Below are 21,216 nucleotides of genomic sequence, written 5' to 3'. Positions count from 1 at the left end.
CATCCACAAAACGCAGTCGTGTCGGCTACAGTTGGGTCCGGATTTAGTCATTTCTGCTCACGTTGCATTCATTATGTACTGAACGAGCAAATGAACAACGGTCTCGACACATAAATTCGTGAATATGTAAATAGTACAATAATGCTCTGATGTCTGATGCACCTCATGATTGCATTATCACAGCCAGATAACATCTCAATAACAGCTAATGTGATGCTTAAAATGATAGTTACCCAAAAATGGCAATTCTGATATCCTATCCTCTTATTTCGTTCTTATCTTATTCTAGACTTATTTTCATCTGTGGAAAACAAATGAAGATATTTTGAAAAACATTAGGGACCGAATTTTGTGTTCCGCCGAAAAAAGTAAGTCATAGCCTATTGGTCTGGAACAACATAAGTAGCCTAAAGTAAAATGATGAAATAATTTTCAATTTTCATGTGATCATGGGATACGGCGGTTCACTCACAGGACTGTAACACAGCAATGTTCTCCAGACTCATGTAGGCGGCTCTGTTTGACGACTCAACACACTACCCTGATAAAACATAGGTTTACCATGGTAACTTGCAGACTCCACTCGCTGCCAATTACAGCTGAAGAGGAACAACACAAGGTTGAAAAACTACAGAAAGATAAAAAAAAAGATACAAGCATGTAAACGTATGTATATGGAATATGCAGTGGAACTTAATTTGACAGGGACCGTGTTGTAGATGTAGTAGGAGTGATGTTTCGATTTAAAAAGATATTTTACATGTGCGCATCTGTCAAGCTCAGGCTACAGAAAGACACATAGATGAGCTCATCCTTTGCTCTGCTGCTGTTACTCATTCGACATGGAACAAGACATCTAAAAGTATTTTTTTGGTCTCGGTGCATGAATAACTTTGAGCTGTACCCTGACAGAAAAATGACATGTTGATTCACTGTAAATAAGTGTGGGTGAACAGGCATTTGGATAATGTTAAGCCATAACATATGAATTAGAAACGCTGAGACTTACATTTATTTATAGATACACACATGTGTACGATTTAAATGTGCATGTTTTTCCTATGTGCAAAATACAAGAAAAAAACTGCCTACCCTGCTAATTTCAGACATGCTTATACAACCTTGTAATTTATACCTGAATGCAAATATATGTATAACTGGTTCACGTAATAGCTCACACACGTGCTATCTGTCCATTTCATAGGTAAGTGATTGTATTCCAGGTTTTATTCAATTTCCACAAAATCGAGTTAATGGAAAGGGCATTCACTGCTGAAGTGGTTCATGGTAAATTATTTAAACCTAAAGAACATTACGCCGGTAACCTCTGATCCTAGATCGGTCCATCTCCACATCTGTACCTCTTTACTCTTTTAGACAGGTGCACATTACAAAACAATCGAGTTTTAATGAGCTCCTGGTGTTTATACAGGCCCATCTCTGCCCAAGGCTTGCGTTCATTCATTTTAAATGAGCTGCCTAGAGAGATAACACATTAATATTCATACAATGACTATTTTCTCAAGCACGAAATGGTATTATAGTACTCTTAAGAACATTAAAAGAATGTCAAAGGTAAACATGTACAGTATGATATATTACATCTAAAAGGCAGTCAATTAGAATAATGGTTTAAACTCCCCATCCCAGACTGATTAAATGTTCTTTTAATAACCCCCTTTATGGTGTCTAAGTCACATCAGGTATGAATAATAATGATAAGAATTATAAAACATAGGTTAAGTGTAGAGAATCATTCAATAGAATGACTGACTCAATGTGTATCAAATTAATAACAAGTTATTCAGAAACATCCATCTATCTATCTACCTATCTATCTACCTATACTGTTCTAGTTAATGACAGCTATATGAATTTATTTGAATTTCAATTCATTTTAATTTAATTGCAATCAAATTGCAATACTGCACCCTATTTCAAAACTAGAAATTGAATTTATTTTAGGACACTCTTAATTTAATTTTGAATGGCGCACAACACAGATAAATATTCAATCTATTAAAATGCTTCGTATAACAAGTGATAATGATCATGTTGGTTGCAATTCATGCAGTTTAATATTTAGTAGTTGTGTTTACAGTCACAAGTTCAAGTACTGTTGAGTCTCATGGATAAACATCTCCGAAAGAAAAGACACTTTGGCTTTCTAGTGTTAACATGTAGCCTACGCAGCTTTTAGAAAGCTTCAAAAGCTTCTATCCCGGTTAATTAATGTATTTTTGAGCTAGTGCATGCCTTGTACATTTCTGCTTCTAGACATAGATGTTTGAAGCCAACCTAAAGAGTTTCCATCGACTTGATGGCTCGTCAGGGGAGGCAAGGGAGGAACAGCCTACTAAAAATTGAGGTGAAAATGGGAGAAGGAGGATTCAATGTTAATAAAATTCCCAGTCAATCATTTTATGTCTCAGAATGTGTATTTCTTGTTTGTAATTTCACCACTGTAAGTGTAACCACCGCAAGCCTCTTCCCCGAATGTGCCGAATCTGCGAAACGTGAGTCTGAGGGGATAGAGAAGGGGAGGGGAAGGCAAATCCATAGCCGGAGACTTGTGCCTCCATTGGTAAAAAGAATTTTCCAATCACCATCGAGTATTTCACTTTAAGCGATTAGGAATGTTGAGACATGTATGAGGACATGTCAGAGGAGCCTCCTTTGTATTATCAACCAATCATCGAAGAGACGTAAATGACGTGATATTAGTTTGAACTGCTACCGCTGATGTAACTATGGAGAGTAGAGATATTGAATATTTGATCGCAAACACATTTACTAAACTACCATTCAAACAACAGCTACAAATTAAAAATGAAGGAGGACCCTGTGCCAAAGTTGGATTTAGGCTACAGCAACCAGCTTTGCTAAACGGCCGAACAAGCTCTTTTAACACGGACGTTTAAAAAGACAGAAGGATGGATTTTTGCTCTAAGTGATAGGCTAGGACTAGGTGAGTGAACTTACATTATATTGTCTTGATGTGTGTGTCGCTTTCTATAAATATTCTGTCTATAAGTGACCATAAGAAAGGATAAGAAAGGTTGGAATATATAGGGAACATTCATCTTATGCCTGAAATTAAGCTTTAAGACACTCCAAAACAGAAAATTTGTCAAATATTTACTCACCCTCGTGTTGTTCAAAACCCACAATACATTTTTCAGAGGCGGAGAGGCTTAAAGAATATTCACTTATTCTTTTCATACAACAGTAATTCATATTGACCATCTCTGTCAAACTGTTCAAATGTATTGCATTCGTCATCTGTTACTTTTTGGAGCTTGACAGAGATGGTCACTATCAGTTGGAAAGAATGAGGGTGAGTAAATAGTGACAGAAAATTTAAGTTAACTGGGTAAACTTAAAGATGCATTTCACAACCTTTCGAACATACCTGGTGAACTGCCTGACAAAAGCTTTTATAGTTGGTTGCAATTATAATCCGATAAACATTCATTTCATTTTCAAATGCTATACATTCCATCAGTTTGCAATGATTAGACGATGATTAATTGGATCATTAACAACTTTATCATTCCCCCTAGTGATCCGAGGAATAAAAACGTACTGTGTCAAAACCAATCCAGAATGGTTGAATCCATTTCCCGTCCTTCCCCAGCGTGTTTCACAATTAACACTCTCTGGATCGCGGCTTCGAGAGATTGGAAGAACATTGATGGATTGCTTTTGTGTGTGGAATTAATAACGCCACCCAATCTGGGCAGTGTCATTATGGCCGGGCTCTTCCTAACAGAGGAGAGACAAAGTAAACACATTTAATATTCATCATTTCCCTTCAGAGTAAATGAAGTGGAAAAGGAACAAAAACTTACGCTTGACTGTTATTTACATTTATTTGGATTAGGTAGAACATATTTATTTCACCTTTTCTTCTCTTTCTCTCTGACTCCACATCAGGAGGTTGGGTGGTAGGGCCAACGCGGAGGTGTATTTTCAGGTGGTGCCATATGAGGACGCAATTAATCGAAGGCAAGATTCGGGAACTGATGATGAATTGTAATTTCCATCTCTCCCTAGCTTTTAGAGAGGGCTACTTTTCAAAATTATTTGAAGTGCTTCTCATGATTCATTGCTATTTTATCCACTTATCACAACACTTGAATTTAAATGAAGAGACATTATTAAATTATTTAATCACACATTTTCTGTATGCACTATTATGTTTTTTAGGCACTTTTTGCAATATGTTATTGTTTGAAAAGGTTAATGTCAGGTAATAGAGAGAGCCCATGATATCAAAATTGGAGTTTTGTGGCTTTTACTTCATGCACTGTAAACCTAAACAGTGAAATTAACCAAATGAAATGCATTTATTACACGCAAATATTATTGAAAGTTCATTGTACTTAAAAGAAAAAGTGAACTTAACTGATTATATTAAGCCAAACTTAAATTGAATGAGTGCAGCAGAGTTCTAATTCCCAGCATGCTTTGCGTCAGACTGCATAAGGGAAATAAATAATGAAATTGAGTGTTATTTTGTGGGGGTTTGCACAATATTAATATAGGGAGAGATGTGTTAGTGTGTAATCTTCTGTTATTTTGGGATTTATAGGGTTTCTGTAATGTTTCAGTTATGCAGTGGATGGTAAACAGTAGGGTCTGTGGTTAGGTCGAGGATGATTACATTTTAAAATGTAAAAATTAAAAACGAATTGATGCAAAAGTAATTAGATAAAACTAAATCCGTAAAATGATTGCATGATGGAAACCCCTAAAAGGTTCTATATGAAACCTTTTCTTCTAATGTAGTGAAAAACGTGTAAACTTTCCAGCATAAGAAACTGATTTTAAATTGACCAGTTAACTATTTCAATTTAAAGCAATCATTTCAATTACACAATTTTACTGTTTAGGCTCACACTAATAGCCAGGGTCCAAAAGAAACAGTCAAGCACCAAAACACAGTCTGTGTTCTTTCTCCACAGACTTCCATGTGGCAACACATATGTGGACCGTTCCTCCCATTAAGTCACCGAAATGGCAGTAATATACAAGAAAAACAAAACGCAATTACATACAATTTAATGGCCGATACGAAATATGTACATGCCTTGGACTCTGTTTCCAGACATTTGAAGCGACTCAATAAGATACAAGCAAACAAGTGCAGGCATCTACTACACTTCAGACAGTAGACATGATGAGATGAGTGTATTAAATAAACAGGGATTATAGGATTATCTCAAGTTTGCATGGAAAGATATAATACATGAGTTTGAAGATGCTAGACTAATGTTAAGCTCAGCAGGGACAAAGACCTGAGTACACACACCAAAAATCCCAATGTCTACAAACAACATGACAAACAGAAAATAACTACAAAAGGTCAAGGTAATGCAAGAGAGGATTCTGTGGAAAAAGTATAGTGAGAAAAATATAAGAGAGAGAAAATGAAGGCTTTTAACTGCCATACAGCTGGATTTATGTCAGATTCATCTTGGCACTTCAGAGGCTCTAGCTGGGTTCCATTCGCCTGTGTTCATCCTCATAAAAACAGAGATATATATCAGAACAACTTTACCACCCAGCAACTGACCACGGGGAGATACAAAGTCACGTGAAAGTAATAGACCTCATCAGTGCTGAAGTCATCCATCACTCACCAGACTCTAATCAAAAACCACACTGACTCCCTGAGTAATACATGGGCCGCACAGCTGGGTTTTAATAACTGGGAAGTAAAATAATAATTTACTGTTATTGTCGCAGTGTGCATCTTAATCTGTGCTGAGATTTAATCATGGTTCTAGGACGCTTGGAGCACAGAGATCAAACATATAAAGATAAAGCTGGACCCAGCATCACATTACAATGAAGCCACAAGTGTTTGCTGTACAACATAACAGAAGTACTCTGACAGCGAACAAGCAATTAAACTAAGACGCTTCCCGTCTCTAAAGACTTGCTGTCTGCTTTTAAAATTAAAGAGCTACACAGATATTATTGTCAAACTATCTTATTAAAATAATGTTACAGTATTATGTTTTTCAGCTTACTGAAATGCTTTTGAGCACCAGTCAAGTCTGGACACACTTGACTGAATGTTTTTTATGATCTTAAAATAAAAAAGAAAACTTTAAATGCTTAATTCATTTTGTATAAAATAAATTCTGTATTTGTATATTTATTCAGCTGTAATCTATTTGTAAAACAAAGAGTGGCAACTTTAAAGAAGTACTTTTATTTGCATTATTTCAGAGTTTTATTATTAGAATCTTGGCTTTGGCAAAATAGAACAAAAATGGAAAGATTCAAGAGAGGAAGATAAGGGGTCATATGAGGAGAGAGAGCAATTAAAAAGCTTGGAGGAAGACCAAAGAGGCGAGTTTCAACCATCAGAGACGCTGACAGATCTGACTCTGAGTAGGTAATTCTAATTTTGATTAGGGCCAATCTGACTCACTGAATCCAAATCATGTTCACTAAGAAACCCTCTGTGTATATAATGTACATGTATAGCTCCTCTTAAATAAGACACTTTTAAATTCAGTTTATTAGATAATGCTGGAATAAATTACTTGAGAGTGTTTATATCAATTGCCTTATAGCTCCATCAAAGATCTCCAATTGGACAACTATACCTATGCTTTGAGGTAATTGTGTATTAAAGCAGGATTTCCCAAAATGTATGAGATTATGATATAAATGTCAAAGCTAAATGTATTTGTAAATGTAATGTATCATCTGAAGTGCCATCTGAAATTTTCTTCTAGAATGATCATTTTTTATTCAAGTTAAGTAATTTCACTTAAATGACAATTAATAGGTAATTTGCATTGCCATTTAAGTGAAATTATTGAACTTAAAGGTGAACTAAGTAACTTTTTTACCTTAACTGAACAGCTTCGGAGTCATTGGAATGGTTATAATACTTATTTCGGGTTGAATGGTGGTCGTTTCGCACCCCCCTGGTGCCCGTGAGCGGAAAATACGCACTTGCAACTTTGGGGCGGCGGGCCACCGGCCGCTGCGTCAGGAAGTATCGCGTGATATCAGGTCTCGCGATGTAAACAACTGCTTTACGGCCAAAAGAAATCTGCTAAAATGCTGTCATTATTGCGCTCCCTCACGCTGTTCGGACCACAATGAAGAAGACGTTTTAAAGAATGTCCCATCTGCTTTGATGTCGTTGATCTACTAGCTTCTGGTGTCTGAGAATCACCAACGAGTTTTTACAACAGTGTTGTCAAATATCTATTCCGAAGCTGTGGGGGGAGCTCTAGAGAGAAACCTGCAAGCAAAAAGCGAGAATACAGCGTAGAAATCCCGAAGCTACTGAATGCTGCTTTAAATATACAAGCTTTATAAAAATGATCATTCTAGAAGAAAATTTCAGATGGTTCTTCATATATAACAACATATTTAATTAAAAATTCAATTCAACCTTTCACTCATGCCAATAATATAATTTGTAATGAAAAAAGGTTGCATAAAATTAGAAAAATGCCCGGATAAAGTATTATACTTCTCAGACGTTTCCAATCCCACCATAGTGAAAATGAAACAAATATCAAAATATCAGAGTGATTCAAATATTCGAACTTTTTTTCACTCTATGTCCCATATTACTGTTCTTTTTCCTGCAGAAACCAGGAGCCATGTGCAGTTTGCTGACCTTTAAATTGTCAAAAAGCTGACATCCGTCTTTGATGAATCAGAAGTCTTCTTGAAGGGCAGCATTGAAACGACTCTGCAAATGACACAAGTGAAATGATGTAAGTGACATGCAAAGATATGATCCTGCCATCAAAAAGGACAGAAATATCCCCCAGGAAGACACTGGAGGAGTGAGGACCATGACCATGATGATAATCATTGATATTCAGAAGGGGACGGAGGGTGATGGTATTTGAGAATCGTTCAGGCGTCAGGCCATTCACCTCTAATGTCAGAGACGATTACACGCTAATTGAAGCAATCTAGCCCTGCTACTAATCACTGTTAAAGGAACCTCCCTTTCATCGCCTTGTTCTCCCGACGAGTCTATACAAGAGGTGCCTTTCACACTAAATCACAGAGACGCCAGTGGGAATGTACAATATATACACTGAGGTACGTGACCTTTCTCAAGGACATCATGTTTAACATCCCCTTTAAATGTATACATATGTGAATTTTATGATGAGACAGAGACATTTAAGACTGTAGTGAGTGCATGATGGCACATGACCACAGCTCAGACATGATGCATTTAATTTAGGTCAGTCCTTGGCTGTAAAGCTTAGTCACTATTCATGACAGCCAAAGAAAAAATGGCCCTTTTTGCTTATAAAATGCAACTAGACAACATAAAAAGAAAATTGACCAAATTAGTTTAGGTTAGATTGCTTCATCCTTTGTGCTGTAGGAAAGGGCATCTTTAATCACTGACTGCTCAGGAAAACCTCTTTGCAGATATTTTTATTGCCAATATCTGAGCGTTGTGACTGTCAAAAGACTCTCGGTTGAACCCACACAGGCAATATGCAGACAACAGTTCATTGTTTCAGCTGGAAGAGTTTGTCAAATGAGACAGCTTTTATGAAAGATCAGTTACTTCGACAGAGCACTTATGCGCTCTTTATACCTCAGTGAGAACTTTATATCCTAATGTCACATTTTAATGTTCAGAGAATATCAAAACCCCATTGTGGAGTCGCTCTGTGATGATCTACAAGTTTTTGGATTGTGCACATTTCACTTAATGCACTGTTTTATGTGCCAATCAATTGTTTATGCTGTAAGAGCACAGCTCTGCTTTATGATTTAGCTAGATGTGCTATCACACGAGTAATCTTTTTACTTGCTGATCAAAGCTTACGAACATTATGGTGCCTTCCTGCATATGTATATTATACAGAGGAAATGCATAAATAAAATGTTTGTCGCGACATAAATATGTAAAATGAAGAAGTGGAGAGCCTCCAGAAGTTTATATGGCTTTTTCCTGTAATGGTTTAGAGATGCTTCCTCCCAGAGAGACACACAGAGAATGTGAGTCTATTTTACAGGACTACAGACAGAGTGCTGGAGAAAGGGGTCATTGTCAAGGTTGACCATTCACTTCAACATCAACTCGCTCTGTTATTATGAGTCCTCAGAGTAAGAACCGCTTTGATGACAGCATACACAGAGAGGTTAACAGAATATTACAGGCACAGATCTTTAATGTGCACACATCTAAAACTGGTATACGCACAGCAGGGTCAGAAATTAAACTGGGCTTGAGAAAGAAATGCTCTAGGTATTTAAAAACTAGGAAGAGTAGCAGATTACTCTGGTTTTTAGACCCTTCAGATGTTAGATAGCAGATAAAAATACATCAGCACTTTCCTAAACATCTGTTTATAACTATCCACTGTAAAATGTTCCTGTCCTAGTGCAATGGCAAAATATTTTTATGGTTAATTGATCTAAAAGGTAATACCATTTTAGACAAAAGACCTGCTTATGATTTTCAGTTGGTCACACTTTAGATTAGGGTCCAATTCTCACTACTAACTAACTGTTAACTATGACTTTTGCCTCAATAACTCCTAATTACAGCTTATTATTAGTTAGTAAGGTAGTTGTTAAGTTTAGGTATTGGGTAGGATTAGGGGTGTAGAATAAGTCATTAATATGTGCTTTATAAGCACTAATAAATAGCCAATATCCTAGTAATATGCATGTTAATAAGCAACTAGTTAATAGTGAGAATTGGACCCTAAACTGAAGTGTTACCTTCAGTTTTACTGAACATGATTAAATCAACAGAATATGTGTTCAGCCATATTTAAATGAGACATTTCTGCACCCTGCTTTGTCAGCTCTGCAGTCATGAGCAGTTGCCCCTAACAACAGGTTTAAGAGCATTTTGTTTTTTTTCTCACCTCCCTATATCCCCCAACCTAGAACTGCCACGAGATGAGAAGAGAAGAGAAGAGAAGAGAAGAGAAGAGAAGAGAAGAGAAGAGAAGAGAAGAGAAGAGAAGAGAAGAGAAGAGAAGAGAAGAGAAGAGAAGAGAAGTATAGCATGCCTGTTACCATGGAGATGCTTGCGCAGTGATGCAGTATGCAGCACAATGAATGGCACATTTGTTTCCGGGAAACTTTCAAATGGATCTGGATCACACTCTTGAATTCGCAGTGGACACATTATCCTGTAATGAATAATGTACCTCCTCCCACACCTGTGCTGAAGTCAATGTGCCCATCACTCCATCTGTTCTACATTAGATTAGAAATAAGATACTAAATGAAACTTTCATGAAAGATTTTGAGAGCGGCAGCTAAAGAAACAGCAGATACATTGACATAATATCACTGCTTTTAATGCATTATCTCTTTATCAATAAACGTAGAAGATAGAGTGGCATCAAAGGGAGAAAAAAGGTTTGGAATTAATGGAATTATGACATTCTTTCTTCTGTAGAACACACAAAAAATATGTTTTGAAGAACATTGGGCTCCAAACAGCATCGTTTCATTGCTAAAGAGATACAGGTTAGGAATGTTAGTAAATGATGACAATTTTCATTTTTGAAATAAATTAAAATTATGTCAACAATTACACACTCTCATGTCATTCCAAATCTTTGGAACGCAAAGAAGATTTCTTTTATGAAATCTGAGAGATTTACATTTATGCATTTGGCAGACGCTTTTATGCAAAGCGACTTACATTGCATTTCAAGATACACATTTTACATTCTTATCAGTTCTTGCTTTCACTGGGAATCAAACCCATGACCTTGGCGTTGCAAGCTCCAACGCTCTAGTGTTTGAGCTACAGGAAAGCTGTTTTCTGAGATTTCTTTCCCTCCATCGAAAGTCTATTCACCCAGAACTCTGATGCTTCAATTTTGAAGAGTCCTCTGATTAATTAACTGCTATAGGGAAATAACGAAAAGAATATCAAAGTGCAGTAGCTAAATGGTAAAACTATATGCGCTACCTACCAGTGTGTTTATAATACAATACATAACAATTTTAACATACAATAACATCATAATTTAGCGTAAGTATCCATATATCTACAAAAACCAACAAAAGAGATCGACTGGGCACTTTAGCTGATAGTGCATCAAAATTATGAGTTTAAACATGTTATCCCAGCATCATCCCATCTGGCACTCTCACCATGTGAAAGACAAAGCGCGCACGCCATTAGTATGCACAGAGGTCACAGCAATTTTCACTTCAAATACATCTGCCGTGCACAAAGATGAATTTCACTAGGAAGCCTGAGGAAAGCCTAGTCAATTAAGTTTTCAATTTCATTTGACAGTTTTACAATCCACGGCAAAAAAGGACTTTTTGGGAAGCATTAGTTGTGTTGGAAACAAGCACTTTGCTCAGAAAAAGTTGTTCAGTCAGACAGACACAGATAAACTTAAAACCTGACATCTGTGCAACTATATCAGGCATAGTTAATTTTATAGAGGACTGTAACTTGCCAATTACTGGATTAAATGATTTTGTTCAATTGTCAAACAGAAATATCTCCGACTAAGAACTAAACATCATCAAAAAGTCTATTTTACATTTTAATTCACCGGCATTAGCTACTCAAGCTCAAATCTATATTTCCTCTGCTAATCAAAAATGTACATTTATGATAATATTCATCAGCAAAGACAAGCTGCTAAACTTTCCCATATTGAAATGAGCTTTTATGTTATATAATATTGTGTATCTTAGCGACGAGAGTTTCTTAACCTATGCAATTAGCCTCCTAGGAATATGTATGTGTGTGTGTTATGTATATGCCTCTGTGCGGCTGTTTGCTTTTAGTACTTACTGAACAGATGACATCCCTGAGGACACTTTCCTTTGGGAAAGTGAGGTTAATTTCTCCAGCTTCCCTGATCTGGAGTCTGGAAAGGCCCTTGGGATTTAGAAGATCAGAAAAGACAAAGAAGAACAATTTAATGAGACTCAAGCACATAATTAAGTACAAAACACATTCTCTGCCCCCCTTTTTTCCCCTGCCTCTTCTCAATCATAATCCTGTTATAAGGCTGGTCATTTTATTATTTATTTATTGTCTATGATTGTATATGTTCAATATCTGTGACATTTCACAGCCAGTTTCTATTCATTTTCTTAATTATCCCTAAAGGGACCCCCCTTCCTTTTCCAACTGATAACACTGCATTTAATTAGTGTGGCTATATTCGCCCAAAGCACCAGTATTCTAATTATCTTGTATAGTTTACACATCCTATGCCTATATCAGTCTTGCCAACTGCTTTAATTATTTGTACGTGTGCGGTACACATATAGCACATTATCTGCAGGTCAAAAGTTCGCTGTTGGCTCAGTACAGTCTGTTCAGCTAATCACGTACGCTGCAATAGAGACGAAGATATACTTCAGGAGACCATCATGGGAAGTCAGGCAAAATGAGGAGGGTAAACAGATAGTACATATTGCTCGCGTATGGGTTAGTGAATTATCTGAACTAACAATTTAGAATCGAAGCTAAAGGGCAGAAAATGCTGCTGTTCAAATCTCTAGAGACTAATGAACTGGTAACCTCAGAGCTAGAGATTAAGAAAACTGGTTCAGAGCCCTGCTGTAGTGTTCCTAAATAATACACTTTTCTTAAAGTACTTGCTCGAGGGGGTGGTAATACATGTTGACCCCAATTTCCTAGTCCCTTGGCACCTGAGAGCAGAGGAAATAAAAGAAAACCCCTTGGAATCCTGAACCATTTATCCCAGTTGTCACGGAGGAGATCGGTTTCCGTGGGTTACCAAAGGCCTTTTAGCATTGGTGGGATATTCAGGGAAAATGTTTACTCCTGACAAGCTCATACTTGCACAATGATGTTGAATTAATTTCCTGTGCAGACGTACTAAAATTCAATGAATGATTAAAGAACCCGTCAGCTCAAAAAGAATTTCAAATGTGCATTTGAATTGTGCATCTCCTCACATAACCTTCAGACAAAACACAAGTTCTCAGATCCTGTTAACAACCATGAAAAACAACAAAAAAAACCAAACAAAAAAAACAACCATGGTTTACTTGAAACCATAGCCTTCTTCAACCTTTCTTTTCCTCTGGGTGCATGCTCTGAAACAGACTAGAAAATCACAATCCTCAAAGAGGAGACCTTATGCCTTTGTTGCTACTGTGTATATGTGAGTATCATACTCACGAGAACACTGTCAGGTGGCTGAGGACATGGGTTGTCCTTCTATTGTTAGAAGAACAGAGGTTCTCAACTGGTGGGTCAAAACCCAAAAATGGGCAAGTCTGTTCTGTCATGAGAAGCAGGCAAATTTGCTAAATGCTATATATATAAAACTGTGCACAGTTATGATAGCAAAATAAATAAGCTTATCGACTTTATAGAAAACATTTCCCATATCCTTTGTTATTTATAATTCATCATAAATTTATCCTCCATTTTTGTGCAGGGAAATATTGGCTGACATATTTTTGCATATTTTTGGGCCTATGCTGTTCGTTATAATTTTAACACATTTTAATGTTTGAAAACACTTGTACTGTGCTGGGTTGTCACTTGAAGTCTAATTTAAAAGTTCTGAAACAAAACCAGGTGAGATCCACTAAAATACATTAACTAAACATCCTAGGCTTTCTGTTATATCAAGCTGTTTATCTGTTAATTGTAAATTGGTTGTGGCATTCCAAAAAAAAAAAAAAAAAGAAACGTTTTTTACGACCTCAGCCCTACTCATTTCAATAGAGCCGTCTGTTATGGTTCACATGCCCATGTTAATTTCATTAAGCTGACTTCTAGACCGGAACAACTCACTGTTTCAGCCTTGAACTTCGATGCCTGGATGTTTTTCACTGGATGTGTGCCACAAGAAGTCATCAAAGGGATGCGGAGCAGAACTTTGGCAAACCATTTTGGATTGCGTTTGATCCATGTATATGTTAAACGGAGAGCGCTATCTAACAATTCCTTGCTGAGAAACTCGGTCGGACATCTGTCTGCTTCTGGACAGCTCCCCTTTCATCATGCCGAGAGGATACCCCAGGGAGCGTTCACAGAGGAGAGGCTTGCCAGTTTCCCAAGCGGCGCCACTGAATGCACGATTAACCAAGCTAGGTATATGCTGTCCTCTTTAAACAACGCACATCAAAGTCCACCAAAAGTCCACTCTGTCCTTCATGTCCTCCACATTTATATCGTATAACTGATTATATTTGATCATTTTTTAGGGGATGTTGAATGATCTAATTAAATACTTGAAGCTCGGGATTGTTACTGTTAATAAGTCTCGTTAAATAGTCCTAAAACCTGATCAGGAAATCTCAGTCCACCGGGCATTGCTAATGTCCTATCTTAAAGTTTTGGGAGTCACAGACTGAACACATTAGACAGAGGGAAATCCTAAAAATTGTTTTTCTTCAATAAAGATGTTGATACTTTCTGCTTTCCCATATTAATGCATAGAGAAGTAAGCTATTTGCACCATTTTTTTTTATGATTACATAGCAACATGCACTTTATACATTTATTTTAGTCGCATTAAAACAAGAATCTGTCAAAAAACGTCACAAGTTCTTTAGTCTTGCAAATATTTTGTGCAATTGGACTAACAGGCCTAGACAACACCACTGTTGCTTTGTTATTTGATGATGGTGGAGATATTTCACAATGCACGTTCATACAGTCATGTATTTTAAAAAAAGCCACAACAAGACCTTAAAAAAATACTATACCATTTCTTCTGATCAGTGGTGTCCAAGTGTCTACCCGTGTTTGAACCAGCAAAGCAAGTCTCCAAAGCCCTGAATGCTGACGACAATTTAGCGGGCCCAAAACAAACAGACACCTCACTCTCCTAGGACGCACAGCAGAGGGTCCCAGCTGGAGAAGATTGCCTGTGTCAGGGTCAAAATCAGAGTCAGACAAAAAGAGAAAACATCCAGCTGAGATGGGAGAGCCTGCACTGTTTGGGGTGCAAGGCGAACAAGCAGGGCTCTCATAGCACACCTCCCTCTGTCTGAAAGATTTGCCACATGGGCACAAGTCTGTGATCAGAATGGTTGAAGCCACAACAGAAGTTCAAACTGTGCCCTGTATCTCAGAGGGTTTTGAGCAAATATTAAAACTGTGTAAAATATTTTCCTCAAAATCACAGGTGATGCAGGCAATGATCAGAATCCTGATGTAAAGCAGTTATCCTATACATTAATGCTAAATAATTCTTACATACTGATGCATTGAAATGATTGTAATTATGTGCACAAAATAAGCATTAAAATAGTTCATCCATGACCTGAACAACATGAAAATGCTGTAGACCTAATAATTAACCAATTATCAACATAATAAAGCTGTTCTAACAAAAATGTCTTACGTGAAATACAAAATGTGATGTTATGCAGAATCTTATGCAACTTTAACATACAAAAGTGGCTGAGATTGAGAATCACATGAGAATTGATAGCGTTTGGTGTCAATTTGACCGTGACGTGAAATCTAGCGGCACGTCCATAAGTATGAACGCGTCCATAAGCGCCATTTTTTAAATTGAACAGCGAAGGATATTAATTTCATGAGTTTCAGTCTGTTCCTGAAATATCGTATGACTTTAGACGACTTGGAATGTTGCTCACTGGGTAATGGATAACATTTATACTTTTGCGGCAGAGAAACAAGCGCGCAGCCATCTTTGGAATTTTGTGAAAAAGTAATTAGCTGGTGAAGTGGATTTACTTATTGTTAAAGCGGGGCTCAGCAGTTTCGGGATTTCTTCGCTGTATTCTCGCTTTTTGCTTGCAGGTTTCTCTCTAGAGCTCCCCCCACAGCTTCGGAATAGATATTTGACAACACTGTTGTAAAAACTCGTTGGCGATTCTCAGACACCAGAGGCTAGTAGATCAACGACATCAAAGCAGATGGGAAATTCTTTAAAACGTCTTCTTCATTCGGGTTCAAACAGCGTGAGGGAGCGCAATAATGACAGCATTTTAGCAGATTTCTTTTGGCCGTAAAGCAATTGTTTTCATCGCGAGACCTGATATCACGCGATACTTCCTGACGCGGCGGCCGGCGGCCCGCCGGCTCAAAGTTGCAAGTGCGGATTTTCCGCTCACGGGCACCAGAGGGGTGCGAAACGACCACCATTCAACCCGAAATAAGTAATATAACCATTCCAATGACTCCGAAGCTGTTCAGTTAAGGTTCACCTTTAAGTAAACGAAAGTTATCATGAGCTTGTACTGTTTGAAGCGGATGTCATAACTTATAGTCATATAGCCTCAGTAGACCGGGAAGATTTTAAAACAAGCGGTTCATTCATAAATCAATAAGATCTTACCTTCATGCTGATGAAATAAAAACCAGAAGACCGAACACAACCAGCAACCTAAAAATGGGCGGGACTACGTCCCTAAGTCCCCCTTTAGTCAATAACTTTATCCCTTAAAACTCATATTTGATCACCAAAATGACATATTTAAACGTTTCCTGTGAAAATAATGTCTTCATTCCGTAAATTAGCTGGAATGTAACTTTACACTCTTGTTTCATTTAGTATGTGGAATTAGTTTCCTATGGTGGCCCAGTAGTGCACAACCACAGTAGTGAATCCACAGCACAACGGAAATGAGCCACAACACAACGGAAATAAGCCACAACACAACGGAAAATGCATAGACATCAAGGGGGGTAATCTATCAGCCGGAAACTGAAGCTTCCCCGGGAGCCACTATTGATTAGCAGACCCTCACCTGCTGTTTGCATTCCATTGACTCCCGTTCATTTTGGCGTCACTTTGACAGCGAATAACTTAACATCTGAGGCGTGAATCCAATGGGGTCGCTGTGTCTATTTCTTTTACTGTCATCATAAAAAATGTACAACACAACGGAAATGCTCCCGACCACTAGAGGGCTCTCGGAGCGCGATAAAGTTAGTTTTCCATGCCACTGAGTCTAAAAAATTTAACAACACCACTTAACAGTATAGCTAACCATTGTAAATCGACATTTATTAATTCAAAATCACCTATGTGCATTATAGCTGCATATTTATACTCTAGAATGCTTTGACGCGCTACCAGTGCATGATCCCTAAGGAAACATCCGCCAATTGTTTCAAGTTGTTAAAACGTATAATTTGTATTAATTAAAATTACTTTTAACATTCAAAAACAGACATGTTCCAAATCCAAAGCTTGATTGTATTGGTACTAGACTGACTTACTACAGCTGAAGTTCTGTAATATAATAAAAGTTTTTTTTTTCTTTTATCATGTTTCAAAGGTTGTAGTTCCTATTAACCAGACTGATTTACAACTGGTGAAATTGTGCCAATAGCTCCCTATATGCACAGTACACAATTTGTTTTTTATAAAAACATTAGGCCTACTTTTTTCATGTCCCAAAGCTTGTGGTAGGTTCCTAGTGACCAGACTGACTTATTACAGGTGAAATTGTGCCAATACCTTCCTGTAATTCTGCAGTTCACCAAATGGTTTGTATTTTTATTTATCAAATTATATTATAAATTATACGTTTTAACCACTTGGTGGAATTGCAAGACGTGCCCTTTTCCAGTATAAATACACAGCTAAAATTCATGTAGGTGATTTTGAAGTATATTTTATGTCGATATACAATGGTTGCATACTGTAAAAAAAAACGAATCGTGGTATTGATAAATGAAGACTGCCGACTCTATAGAACAATGGCAAGGAAAACTAACTTTACCACTCTCCGAGAGCCCTCTAGTGGTCGGGAGCATTTCCGTTATGTTCCGGCTTTATTTCGTTGTGTTGTACATTTTCCGTTGTGTTGTGGCTCATTTCCGTTGTGGCTTAATTTCGTTGTGTTGTGAACTTATGTTTGCTTTTTAGATTTCTTTGTGTTGTGCACATACTGGGCCACCGTCGTTTCTCACTTCCCGCCTCCACTCAGTCACAAGCTCAGAATAGCTGATCCACTTGGTCAACTTTACTGTAGTATAAATTCAGTTTAATTCAGTCATATAAGTTTAAACCAGAAACTTATTCAGAAGAAGTGCAAGAGTGAATTATACAGGGTCTTAAAGCATATTTAAAACACCACATAGACATATTAACAACATTAAAAACTTGATTTTCACCACAGGGGGACATTCTCTGTGGGCTTACCTGGTTAACTCTATGGAAAATCTGCCTGACATTCTGCCTGACCAACCTGATCTCACGGGAAAACGTACAAATTCTCAGAGGTGGCTAATTCGTACGAATTCATATGACCTCACTCGTACGAATTTTTGCAAAATCGTACATATTTTACGAATTGCCCAATTCGTATGAATTCATACGAATGACCTACCCCTGACCCCGCCCCTAAACCTACCCATCACGTGGGTTTAGACAAATCGTACAAATTCGTACGAGTGAGGTCGTAGGAATTCGTACGAATTAGCCAACTTTTTATCATTCGTTCCACAATTTTTCACCTCATAAAATGATTATTTGGAATAATGAATTGATCACAATTAATAAGAAATCTATATTTTACCCTAGATGGTTTGAAAAAGGTATTCATAATATTATTTCCTTATTTGACTGTTCTGGTTCAATTTTGACTTATGACCAATTTCTATTGCTTCCCAGTGCCCTTCAAAGAATTCAATTTACTGATTAAGGCTATACCTAAAGGACTAACACAAACATTTAAATGCCATCTCTCTTATGGTTTACCAACCAGTAGTCCGACACAACTTTTACTTAATGGAATTAATATACTTGATAAAAAATGTGACAACAAACATATCCGTCAAACATTTGAACTTAAACACAGAATTTCACCGAGGGGCAAGTTCTACTGGGCATCTCTACTTAATGATATCCAGTGGAGGGAAGCATGGCTTTTTACCTTATAAGTACTGCATCACAAACAAGGTAAAGGAGGTACATTTCAAGATTCTTCATAAGATTTACCCTACCAACACGAGTATAGCTAAATATATTGATATAAGCCCCAAGTGTTCCTTTTGTGAGAGTGTGGATGAAACATTGTTGCATCTTTTCGTTGAATGTGGAAAAACCAAATAGTTTTTCTATGGCCTGAATAATTTTCTTTTTGGAAAATTAAAAAATCCTTATTCCCTCACAGCCAAAGATATCATCATTGGTTATGAGAACTCGGATAAATCATTTGAATACATGGTTAACTTTTTTATTTTACAAGCAAAATTCTTTATTCACAAACAAAAATGGCAAAAAAAGCTACCTTGCTTCAAAAGCTTTAAGTTAGAGTTTGATTCACTTCTTCAGTCACTTAGAAATGTACGAAATAACAAGAAGAATGACAGACTTTTATGTATAATCAGCAACATTACGACAGGTTGATATATTCCTCTCTAAATGTGTATTTTTTATTATTTTTTTATTATTATTATTATTTTTATTTTTATTTTTTTTGATAAAAATATCTGCAATGTCCCTGGGTATTTTTATTTTGTTATTGTGTTTTCTCAACCTCTATTTGTATACAGCAATTTATATTCTATATGTACTGTGATTAATGTTTTGTATGTGTGCATTTAATAAAAAAAAATAATAATAAAAAAAAAAGATTTCTTTACACTCTAAAAAAAAAAAAAAACGTTTTATCATTCGTACGAATTCGTACGAATTGGTCGTGAGATAGTGTTGGCCTGACATATTTTGTGTTTCACGAAAGGCAGAAAATCATGCTGGGTTGGAACAAAATGAAGGTGAGTAAAAATGATATATTGTATATTTAAAAAAATATTTTCAGCAGCAGAATTCCTGGTGAAAAACTACATTATCCAGCATGATTATGCAGAGAAATCTCCACCAATCAGAGAATCGAAAGAAGCAAACCATGCCAGAAGAACTCTTTAGTGCCCACCCACTCCCATGAAGCACTGCACATGATGTAGAGTCAAATTACCTGCACTGTTAACTTATTTGTATGAATAATATGCACATTTTGCAATCAATGCACAATATATTGTTTCTATATACAGTACTGTGCAAAAGTCTTAGGCACTGTAGCTTTGCAGGAAGGTTTCTTCAAGCATCTTGGAGACGTTCCCGCAGTTCGTCTGGATTTAGTCTGTCTCAGTTTTTTCTGTTTCTTCATGTAATCACAGACGGACTCGATGATGGTGAGATCAGATCATACCGGCTATTGTCAGACTCCTTGTGCATACACAAATCTCAATGGATTATTACAATTAATGGCAAAATGAATGTTTGGAAATGTAAACTAATATTTCCTACTGACACACTACAGCAACAGATATAAATAACTGATATTAACATGCAAGACTTTTGCACAGTACTGTATATATAATCTACATCTTTCAATCAGTAGTTTTATATTTCATATAATTTGATTATGTAATTTGCACTGCTTTATGTGAATGTAGTTCTTTCCTCAAAATCATCAATACACATTTTGTAATATTGTGATCCCCTTTGTAGCTGGTTGGTTTGATTCATCACTCATTCAAATCCATATGGGAAAATGAATGGCAAAAATACTTCTGGAACCAAAGCTGCTGAGAAAAAGTAGAAGGGCAATGTTTCATTCTAATAGTTACTTCCTTAACAAAGTAACCAAGGGAGAAATGACATGCATGTGTGCAGAAATGTCATGAACAAACCAGTGTGTGGCATGCATAAATAAAGGTTAATTTTCAAGAGGTATTTTTGAATCCAGAACATAGTCATTATCTGTGCATTGAACTTCTTGTACCTAACATTATCCACACTTCTGAAAAATCCACTTCTGCATAAAAACCTTGCACTTTTGTCCTCTAAATGCTAATTAGTCTGGAAAATGTATTGTTGTGTGTATAAGAATGTAGGTTCTGTCTCTGCATGTGTACTGTATGTTCTTTCAGCTCAAGAGACCCCGCTGAGTCTTAGCTGTGTATTGTTCCTGCCACAAAATATAACCGTTCCCACGCAGGAAGGTTAGGTAATGCCTCTGAAACAGCACATCTAGAATGTGTGCAAGGCCACCAACACTGATGTTTAATTCGTTTTTACCAATAACTATGTGATGCATCAAACATTCTTTCAAGGTTAAAGCGTCTTAAATTTGGAGAAACTCTCTTAAGTAGATAAACGCTACAGTGCTCGCAGGTAATAAGCCTCAATTGCAAATGATCTGTGTACAAAACATATCAAAATCTGTTTTGGGTCCTGTGTTTGACTTAAAATGTCTTTTGTTAGTCATGCTAGGTTTTCTTTT

Source organism: Rutilus rutilus (genome assembly GCF_951802725.1).
Source record: "Rutilus rutilus genome assembly, chromosome: 14".
Classification (NCBI taxonomy): Eukaryota; Metazoa; Chordata; class Actinopteri; order Cypriniformes; family Leuciscidae; genus Rutilus; species Rutilus rutilus.
Note: the sequence above shows the minus strand (reverse complement) of the source record.